This window comes from Colobus angolensis, unplaced genomic scaffold (assembly GCF_000951035.1).
Source record: "Colobus angolensis palliatus isolate OR3802 unplaced genomic scaffold, Cang.pa_1.0 Scaffold31, whole genome shotgun sequence".
Lineage (NCBI taxonomy): Eukaryota > Metazoa > Chordata > Mammalia > Primates > Cercopithecidae > Colobus > Colobus angolensis.
Genome location: NW_012116377.1, coordinates 5900903 through 5912039, shown reverse-complemented (window position 1 = coordinate 5912039; position 11137 = coordinate 5900903). Strand labels below are relative to the sequence as shown.

Below are 11137 nucleotides of genomic sequence, written 5' to 3'. Positions count from 1 at the left end.
GGAGTTCAAGGCTGCAGTGAGCTATGATCGTGCCACTGCACTCCAGCTTGGGTGACAGAGTGGGACCACGCCTCAAAAAAGAATTAATTAAAAATAATAAAATGAGGCCATAGCTGCAATCTTCAAGTGATGGGGAATATTAAAGACACATAGTAGATCTTAAGAAAGAAGATGGGTCCTTCCCTACTGTTGGGAGGGGAGCAAAGCAGCCCAGCCTTCACTAACACAAGTTTTTTTTTTTTTTTTTTTGAGACATTGTCTTGCTCTGTCACCAGGCTAGAGTGCAGTGGCATGATCTCGGCTCACTTCAACCTCTGCCTCCCAGGTTCAAGCAATTCCCCTGCCTCAGCCTCCTGAGTAGCTGGGGCTACAGGCGCGTGCCACCATGTCCAGTTAATTTTTTGTATTTTAGTACAGACAGGGTTTCACCATGTTGGCCAGGATTGTCTTGATCTCCTGACCTCGTGATGCGCCCACCTTGGCCTCCCAAAGTGCTGGGATTACAGGTGTGAGTCACTGCACTGCACCTGGTCAACCTTTTTTTTTTTTTTTTTGAGATGGAGTTTCTCTCTTGTTGCCCAGGCTGGAGTGAGGTCTGCCAATTTCAGGTCATGCCCTTCTCCCTTCCGGGTGGCTGGAATATGGATACGAGACGGTGGGAGCAAGAGCAGTCTTCCCAGACCATGAGGTAGAAACCCTGTATGAGGGTAACAGAGCAGTGAGAAAGAAAGTGTCTGGGTCCCCAGCACAATGGGGACTCCGTGCATGTACTGGACAGCTTGCACAGAGGCTGTTATGCATAGATAAAAATAATCTATTATCTTAGCCTTTGTTTCAACAGCTAGTCCAAACCCCAATGAATATAAAGGTACTGCTTGGACTGGGTGGTCAGACATTTTGGGCCCAGCTCTCAATAAATAAGCAGGAGCCAGTCTTGGAAAGATCGAGATAAAGAACATTCCAGGGAGAATCATGTGAGATCCAGATGCACAGGTCCAGAGGTGGGAACAGGTTTGTCCTGCCCCAAGGGCAAAAAACAGGCCAGAGTAGCTGATACGAGAAAGGTTGGCAGGGCCAGGTCCCACAGGCAACTCGACTTCACTCTAAGTGCAACCAGAAGGGTGTTACGAGGAAAGAGGGGTCTGGTTTCTGTGGGGACAGGATGCCAGTGAAAAGGGATGAAGTGGAGGAGAAGTAGAGACAGGGAGGCCATGAGGAGCTCCTACAACAGTTCAGGTATGAGAGGACAGAGGCTTGCACTAGTGGCAACAGCGCAGGTGGAACAGAGGGATTTGGGAGACCTTTGGGATGCTCAGACAACAAGACCCACTGACAGATCAAACACAGGGAATGAGAGAAGAGGCCAAAGAAGGCTGATGGTACAGTTTCTGGCCTGAGCCACTGGATGTTTTACAACTGAGGCCAACACTGCCCACAAGACACTGTCCCCTTCTTCCTCACTAACAAGCTACTATTTTGTTCAGGATCCCTCCATAAAGCCTAGTGTTCAAACAGGGGCCCCTCCCCAGCACCAGAAATTGAGTCTCCATTAATTTCAGCCAGTGGTCTCTAGGGTGGAGCCGGTGTGGAGCACTGCTCTAGTTTGACATGGCAACTGCTAGGGGATGGAGGACTGTGGACTTTTTTGTGTGCAGGGTCCAGGGCTGCCAAATGTCTGCAATGCATAGGACAGTCCACCAAATGAGTAACTGTCCTCCCCTACAGCTAGCATGCCCTGCAGAGTGGCTCTGGTCAAAGTCAAGAAGGGTGGCCCTTCTGCTCCTGGCCAGCAGTTGGTTGAGGCAAAGACATGTGATGCCTCATGGAGAGATCTGCACCTGCATGGGGCAGTAGAGGGCGTGGTGTCCAGAACTGTGTCTTCCTGTACCCTGGGCCACCACCTGAGCATGGAGGAGCTTACAGCTGGAAGCGGGTGTGCAGCACGGCCTCCTGCCTGACTTCTGGTGGCAGGAGATAATAACTTGTAACTCTGAGTTGAGAATATCAGTGACCTGATGAAGGAGCGAGATTCTACAGCCCTCTCCTCCCCACCCCTCTTATTTATTTATGTATTTATTTTTAAGACAGAGTCTCACTCTGTCACCGAGGTTAGAGTTCAGTGGTGCGATCTCAGCTCACTGCAACCTCTGCCTCCCAAGTTCAGCCTTCTGGGTTCAAGCAATCTTTCCATCTCAGCCTCCCAAGTAGCTAGGATCACAAGTGTGCACCACCATACCTGGCTAATTTTTGTATTTTTAGTAGAGACAGGGTTTCGCCATGTTGGCCAGGCTGGCCTAGAACTCCTGACCTCAAGTGATCCACCTGCCTCAGCCTCCCAAAGTGCTGAGATTACAGGTGTGGGCCACCGTGATGGGCTATCCCCACACCTATTATAAAGCCAAGCCAGGCAGAACAAATGCCTGGTCCTAACAGCCCAACACCAGCTCTGACTCAGGATGGAATGTCACGCAGCCCCAGGACGGGCAGGGCCAGGGTGCGGGCCAGGCACCCAGCAGTCACCAGGAAGCAGAGTGGCCCCTTCCGGCACCGAAGCCAGTTGGGAGGAACAGGGGCAGGGAGCAGGAGAGTGGGGGAGTTAGTCAGAGTCCAGGATATGGAGGGAGGGGTGGGCTTCTCCCGGTTTTGCCTGCCCAACATCCAGCCTCCTGCTAGTTGGTAAGAGTACTGCTTTCCTGAAGTGGAAACTCAGCTCCCCGACTCTCTGGAAGTTTATGGACGCCTGACTCCAACCCTTCACAACCCAGGGAATGCACCTGTGATCTAAGCCTGGCTAGTCAGGATGTTCCATCACCTTGGCCAATGAAAATCTGCCCTGAGGCTTTTGCTGTAAATTATTATTAGAATAAATTATTAGAGCAAAAGTCTCAGGGGAGATTCTCATTGATAATTGAGGAAACCCTCTCTGCTGAGCTCAGTAAGTCAGGGCTGTACTACCTTGACCTCACGCTCAGAGACCCGCCTCAGAGTAAAGCCGACACGGAGGAGTGCAGAGCTGAGACACAGATGAAGACAGATCTTGATGAGCTCACTGGAGCCCCTGGATTCAGACACACCTAAAGCCAGTCCTACCCCCTTGGATTTTTCAGTTATAAATCCCAACAAATCCCCATTTCTGCCTAGGCCAGTTTGAGTCTGATTTCTCTAATTTACCACTGAAAAACCTCCAGCTAACACAGGTTATGGAGTCAAGAAGATGGGCTGCACTGCTGGTTCTGCCACATGCTTGCTGTGTGACCTGGGTGAGTCACTCCCCCTCCAAGTGTCATGGGGAAAACACCTGCCTAACAGGGGGTGCCATAAGAATCAAACGAAACCAGGGAGATAAACATCTACAAAAACGACACATGTACAAAGGTGGTTGCTGCTTTTCTTTTCTTTTTTTTTAGACAGAGTCTCTTGCTCTGTTGCCCAGGCTGGAGTGCAGTGGCGTGATCTCGGCTCACTACAACCTCCACCTCCCGGGTTCAAGCTATTCTCCCACCTCAGCCTCCCAAGTAGCTGGGATTACCAGAGAAGGGACTGAAGGGCAAGGAGGGAAAGGAATTGGTTCCCAGGTCCATGGACTCCTTTGGAAGCCCCCATTGCTGTGGGGTCTGAGGAGAGGCAGAGGAGGTGTAAGCTGCTCTCCCTGCCCCCACTCCCCTACCAACAACGTAGCAACCTCTGTGCCCAACCTCTGTGCTCTGGTTTCCAATCCTGGGAGGGAGGTACTTATGTTATCCGCATTGTGCACATGGAGCTCAGAGGGGCAGCCACTTGCCAGGCCGGCAATCCAGGCTGTCTGTCTCCAGAGCCCAGGCCCCCAGTCAACAACTTGCCAGGTACCTCTCTCTGGGCCTGTTTCTGCATCTGTGGGTCAAGAGCACTAGGCTTGTTCTAGAGCTATCTTCTCAGACCTGATGTGGGAAATACCCTGGTGTTGTTAACATGCAGATGCTCCTCCCAAGGGCAGGGGTAGGGCTGACAGTCTGTGTTTCCCACAGGCTCCCAGGTGGTGTCCCTCCTGCTGCTGCTTGATCCAGCAACCCCACTGGGGTTATGGGGCTGCTGGCCATACCAGGATTGCCGTTATGTATCAAAGCTTATGAAATACCTGAAGCCCTGACTTTTCTGAGTTTTTTTTTTTTTTTTTTTGAGACAGTCTCGCTTTCTTGCTTAGGCTGCAGTGTAGTGATAAAATCTCTGTGCAACCTCTGCCTCCTGGATTCAAGTGATTCTCCTGCCTAAGTCTCCTGAGTAGCTGGGATTACAGGTGGATGCCACTATACCCAGCTTATTTTTGTAGTTTTAGTAGAGATGGGGTTTTGCCATATTGGCCAAGCTGGTCTCAAACTCCTGACCTCAGATGATCCACCCACCTTGGCCTCCCAAAGTGCTAGGATTACAGCGGTGAGCCACCGCACCTGGCCCGCACTGACTTTTAGTTAATAGGCCCCTGCTCTTATCTGTGCAACAGTATTGACCAAACCCCAACCACGGCTACCGGATGGGAAACCCTGGGGAGAGGGGCCCTCAATGCTTCCCACCCCAAAGGACTGTCGAGCTTACAAACCCTGGAGCAAGGACATGGTGGGGAAGCGCCATAGGGCAGAGGCCAAGTTACTTTGCTCTCCTGTGTTGCCCTTCGGCCTTGAGGCTGGCAGGTGTGTGGTCCCTATCCTAAGCCGGAGACCCCAGGAGGATGGGGAGGCCTGGGCCCAATCTGACCTGCACCATGCCCTCCTGGTTGCTGAGCTGGTCCCTTCCTCGGGGCCTTTGTACTGGCTCTCCCCTAGCTTTCTCCTGACACCTCCTCTGAGAAGTCCTCCCTTCTCAGCTGTCTCCAGCGCCCGAGCCGCGTTTGGGTGTTTACTACTCTCTATCCAGGGAGTGCTCAGGAATCGGTCCCCTAAAACACGGCCTGGCACGACACGAGCAGCCCTCAACAGGTTGTTATGACGGGAACTACTTAATCTCCAGCACCGCCAAGCCCCGCTGGGGACTGGACGACCCCGCGGCCCCTCCTCACTGCAGAGAGGAGGAGAAAGCCAGCCCCCACCCGCCTACCCCGAGGCCAGAGGGAGCGGAGGCTTTGACACTGCCCCTCGCGGGGCAGCAAAGCCCCGAACCGGCGCAGGCTTGGCTCAGGAGCACCTCGGCCGCTGCGGACGGCCACCGTGGGGCTGCAGCCCGTGCCGCCACCCCGCGCCGGAGCGGGTCGCCAAAGTCCGGATCTCCTCCCGCACTGCCTCCAGCCGGGGCCAAGCCCGACGCCGCTGCGTGCGGCTCCCTCCGGGGCCTCGCGTGCCCCCGCGCCCCGAGCGACTCCTGACTGCCCGGCGCTTCTCCCCTGGGTTCCCACACCCAGGGCCTTCCCTCCCAAACGCCGCCTCGGCCGTCCGAGCTGCGCCCGAGCGGCAAGGGGCCGCCCGCGGAGCAAGGAGGGGCACCGCGGCTGGGCTTCCCGCCGGGACGGGGGACCGGGCTCCCCCTCTAGCTGCGGCAGGAAACAGGGAGAAAGCCGCCTCCTTACCTGAAAGCCCTGGCCGCGCTCAGGCCCGGCCGCCCCGACCGCCCATCCGCCGCCGTGGGTGTGCGCGGACCCAGCACAGGCCACGGGACTCCGGCCTCCAGCGCCTGACCAGGCGGCCGGGGAGCGTCGCGAAAGGACCGGGCGCGGCCGGTTCCGCGGAACGAGGGCTAGGCAGGAAAGGCGAGGCGGGGTCAGCTCGCACACCCTATAGCCCTTCCAGACAGCGGCAACCCGTCTTTTTCGTCCAGCCCAAACTGCGAAAACGGCCACAGTCCCACAAGTCCCTGAGTCCCTGTATCACTCGGGCCCGCCCTCTAACCTCCAGCAGCCTATAGGAATAAGCCATCACTGGAAAAAAAAAAAGAAAAAGTGGGAGAGACCAATCAAATTCCCAAGAGACGGAGCAGTCCGCTGACCTCTTAAAGAGACAGCACAGAGTGGGTGCGTAGGCGCGACGCTGCTTCCAGGAAGAGAAAGGCCTTCCTTTCTCACTCGGAAAGCGGGCGGAATCGAAGACTGGAAAGCTGAGGACGCGCCACCTCTCGCCCTGCGCGCCTTCCAGCTGGCGGCAGTTGTCAGTGGACCAGCTGGCGGTAGCCGCGCTCCACCTCCCGGCCGGGGCCGTAGCCGGACCGTCGGGGCGGAGCTTCCAGGGACCGCCCCCTCGCGTGGAGGCGTCTCGGGAGCCCCGCAGGGTTTTCCTTAGTTCAGCTGGGGTGTTGGCGGGGCGGGGTCCCTTTTCCTCCCCAGCGTCATGCGCTCCCGCCGCGCCACACCGCAGGGACGCCGCCTCCCAGCGCGCTGCTCCACGCGGCGGCGCCAGGCCTCCGGCACTTCTCTTAACAACCCTGGTGGGCGGTCATTATAGTCACGTTTTACAGGGCCACCTGAGGCTTGGAGAGGTCAAATAACTTGCCCAAAGCCCGCAATGAGGAAGCGACACAGCCAGGACGCCTCCCCCCAACTCTAACTTCCACAATTCTTCAAGCCGCTTCCTCTGGAAAGCCCTCCCTGATTGCGCCTGTCTTATCCCCTGGCATGGATGCTGCATTCACCATACTCAAGCCATGCAGGTCTCTGTTTCTGTCCCTCGGCTATTCCAAGCTTGTTCCTGCTCCTGTCTCTACGCCTGTTCCCCTGCTGAGCTGGCACCTTGCCACATCATGTCCTTAAGAGGGTTTTGTGGGCACCCTTGCTGGAGCAGCTGTCCAGTCTCATTTCCTTCCAATTCTCTCCTGATTGTCTTCATTAACTGCCTCCCCGTCCAGTCTCCGCACTCTATTATAGAATTCCAGCGTCATGAGGACGGAGCAGAGAGCCACTCTGCAGAATGTCCCCTGCAGCATCTTGAGGCTGACTCAGAGCCTGGCACAGATTGTAGGCACCCAGTTATTACAGGCACCCTAAGACTCACACCTCATGACAGCACCACTGGGCTGGAATGAGATTGGGTCCCATTCTCCTCGTTGCTCCTGTCCTAAAAACACAGGGAGATTGGGGAAGAAACCACCTTGTGATCCTCTGGGACTTCATCTGGGACTTTCCCAGCCTGGACTGCACCCAAATGTGCATAGCCTAAGTTTCAGTTTCTGTATTTGCCAGAGAGGCTGGGCAATGGCGGCCTGCGTAATTACGAATGACCACAGACACAATAAGCCGTGGGGAATCCAGTGGTTCCTCAAGCGCCTGCCATAAAGTTATACATATCACTCACACTCACATTCAATTGGCCACCGCTTCTAGCCTCCAGAGGGCAGGAAACTGCCACCCTACCATGTGCCAGGAAGGAGAAGTCATGGGACATGTGTGACCAGGCCTGATAACTACCCTCTGTAAGGTTCTTGTATCAGTTTGAACCCTGAGAGCGCACCAACAGACAACACGAGGTGGTGTGGAAAAACATGCTGTTTTAATGAGCGCCTGGGTGCAGGTGGGCTGAGGCCTAAAGTGGCATCAGCCCCAAGTGAGGACAGGGCAAAGGTTTTATAGTCTCCTGTAAACAGGAAGTACCCTAGTCTGGCATAACTGATACGTTGTACCCGGATGGCCTCTTTCTCGATCTTCATGGGTACGTGTCTTCCAGCCAGAGCAGGTATCTTCTGGCCGGCTCTTGTCCTGCTTCTGCTATCTTGCTGGCACAAGTAGCCTTGTGCCTTGGGCCTGAGAAGGGAGGAGTTATTCATCTCCTTAAGCTTTCAGGCCCCGGGAAGAATCTTAAACCCTCTATTTTTCTTTTTCTCCCTTTTGAGACTTGGAGAATTCTGCATTTTCTTCTCTTGAGTTTTGGACCCATATCTAGGTTTCTGTGGGATTTTGTTGTATTTGTGAAATAACCGAAGGTATCTATTTCACCTCTCTCCATTTGAGAACTGAGGCAGTGGCTAATTCACTGCAGTATCCACTATACACAGGACAGAGTGTGGCATCTGCAACGTTAAATGAAAAGTAGCTAAACAGGACAGATCTGACTCTCAGGTTCTTCATCGCCCTACATCAGGCTCAGGGGTGGCCATGGCTGACAGTAGGAGATGCTGCTACAGAACTGGACTCCCTGATAGCCATGGGGATGACAGCAATCTCCAAATAACAGAAGCCAGATGGTAGTGCTTAGGCGTGAGAAGCAAAGTGGGTGGAACTGTCATATGACCATCAAAATCAAGCTCAATATATCACTGGGATAGACATCCTGTGTAGTAAACAAAATGCCCGCACTGGTTCCTTGGTCTATGGGGTAAGAGTGGTATGGGGTAAAAGTCTATGGGGTAAAAGTCAAGTTAAAGCCTGTGAGACCCCACCATCACCACCACCAACCCCAGCCAAGAGAGTAAGCACATAAACAACATCACACACCAGAGAAAATGGTGGAGATTGGTGCCGCCCTTGAAGACCAAAGATGTGTGGGAGGGTTTCCCCCACCATGAACCTATTGAATTCATCAGTCTGACCTTATAAAAATAAACGGAATGGCAATGGACTGTTGCAGATTCAGCCAAGTGGTAGCCCTGACCACAGGTGCTGTGCAGGTGTCATTGCTAGCACAGACAGATCAGCACGGCCTCAGGGTATAGCCTTCCATCTGATCACCATACTTTTTCATCCCTATCAGGGACCATTTGCATTCACAGGAAGGGCCAACAGTACCCACATATGGTCTTGTCCCAGGCCAATGGTACCGTTCCCATCCTTTGTCATCACAGAGTCTGAAGGGGACTGGGCCATCTGAATATCTTGCAGAACACTGCACTGGTTCACGGTGTCAATGACAATGTGCTAATCAGGATAGATAAGCAGGTGGTGACAAGTATATGGAAAACTTGATGAGACATATGTGCTCCAATGGGCAGAAGATTAAACCCTATGAAGAATTAGGGTTTGCCACATCAATGAGATTTGTAGGCATCTGGTGGTCTGGGGCACACCAGAACTTCCCCCCGCACAATCCATCACAGAGGAGCAAGGACAATGCTTAGAGGCCTCTTTGGGTTCTGGAGGTAGCAGATTCCACACCTGGGAATGCTGCTCTGACCCACATATCTTGGGGTCACATGACATCAAAGGCTGTCCCTCAGGCTATGGGACCCACAGCTCCCATGATACTAGAGGCATACATGGTGGGAAGACATGCTGTGTGAAGCTTACAGCAAGCTCTGGTGGGAAAACCACAAAGTAGACCCCCTAGGGTTCTGGAGCAAGACCAGGCCATCCATAGTAGAGAACTAGACACCATTCACAAAGCAGCTCTGCCAGGCTACTGCACCCTGGTAGAGATGACTGGGGGACATCAAGTGACCATGAGGCCAGAGCTGCCCCTCATGAACTGGGTTCTGTCAGGCCCTCTAAGATGTAAATTCAGATGGGTGGGCCTAGCAGCAATCCACTGTGGGACTGTAAGCAATCCATTGTAGATTCGCATCACCTACCACTGCCACAGCAGCTCCTCTGCCTCAGTTCACACCCACGCCCATGGGCAGCTGGCTCATTACATGAGCTGAGGGGGCTCATTACATGGGTCAGATGCGGTACCTGGATGTGCAGCGGTCGCATGGAGCCCTTGAGGATGAAAGCCACAGGCTACAGATGGTGGAACCAGAGAGGGGAGGAGACTTATCCTCGGTGATGTCCTGAAGCAGATGCCCAGCAATGGATGCCTAGTGATGTGGGAAGAGCAAACCCCAAGGTGATGTGTCCTGGAGCAAGTCCAGCATGACTGCTGGCCGGGATCCCAGCTCCTCACTCCCCAAGCCTGTCCCAGGCTGCCTGAGTGTCCTCAAGACAGGGATGCTGCCTTCCCTCAGAGTGAGCAAAGCTGCAGTCTTTTTGTAACTGAATCTCCAAAGTAACATCCAACCACATTTGTCCTATGCTGTTGGGAGGAGATTACACAAGCGTGTGAATACCAGAAGGCAAGGGCCATCAGGGCCATCACAGAGGCTGCCTACTCACCCCACCCACCTTTCCATCTCTCCTATCCTGCCCCCCGACCAGTGTTTAAACATGCCCAAGAACCTCTCATTTGAGAAAAAGCCACATCCCACTCCAGTGCCTGTCCCAACTCTCATAGTCCATTCCACACCTGGGAATGCTTCTCTGACCCATACATCTCTGAGTGACATAAAAGCGCTCCAGCCTCCAACTAGTAACTCACATTCACCTTTCTCACTTCCCTGCATCCTACCTGTCAACACAATGTTCCCTGCATCCTACCTTCAGTGTGGTGTCTGACTCTAGACACACCGGCCATCCCAGATCTGCTATCGCCAGGGCCACCAACAGCTCCTAGTCCTCATCAGATGACCTCTGGGCAGCCAGCTGACTGCTGTCTTCAGTGGCCTTTGGGAGGGCTCCTGATAATCCCCAGCCCTGCTAGGATCTCCTCTCCTTCAATGTGGGCCAGACATCAGGACTCACTTCTACCTAACAGAATACGGCAAAAGTAATGGAATATCACTGCCAAAACATGGCGTCTGTCTTGAATGGCCTCTCTCTCTTGTTTACTCGCTCTGAAAGAAACCAGCTGCCAGGTTGTAAGCTGCCCTGTGGAGAGGCCCCCACCCAAGAGCCAGTGGGAAGCTAAGTCTTCAGTCCAACAGCCTATGAGGACTTGAATCCTATCATGTGAAGAAAATTGGAAGGGGATCCTCCTCAAGATGAGCCCTCAGATGAGACCGCAGCCCTGGCCAATACCTTGACTGCAGCCTTGAAAGACCTGGAAGAAAAGGCACCCAGCAGCATCATGCCCAGATCCCTGACCCACAGACACCGAGATAATGTATGCTAATCACTTCAAGCTGCTAAGTCCCAGGATAATTTTTTTTTTTTTGACACAGAGTTTCACTCTTGTTGCCCAGGCTGGAGTGCAATGGCGCGATCTCAGTTCACTGCAACCTCCGCCTCCAGGGTTGAAGTGATTCTCCTGCCTCAACCTCCCGAGTAGCTGGGATTACAGGCATGCGCCACCATGCCTGGCTAATTTTGTAGTTTTAGCAGAGACAGGGTTTCTCCATGTTGGCCAGGCTGGTCTCTAACTCCTGACCTCAGGTGATCCGCCCACCTCAGCCTCCCAAAGTGCTGGGATTACAGGTGTGAGCCACCGTGCCTGGCCAT

At 53.9% G+C, this 11137-nt stretch overlaps 1 protein-coding gene across 2 annotated transcripts in view; it reads right to left on the bottom strand.

Moving 5' to 3' along the window:
• TPRA1 (transmembrane protein, adipocyte asscociated 1) overlaps positions 1-6156 on the bottom strand; it is a 16742-nt gene extending 10586 nt beyond the window's left edge. Inside the window, exon 1 of one of the 2 annotated variants that reach the window (XM_011950739.1) lies at positions 5950-6156. The gene's annotated coding sequence lies outside the window, so the exon portion shown is untranslated. Of the gene's footprint in view, positions 1-5533; positions 5836-5949 lie in introns of those variants that run through there. The other variant, XM_011950738.1, reaches the window with a different exon arrangement.
• Between the last annotated feature and the right edge of the window lie 4981 nt (positions 6157-11137).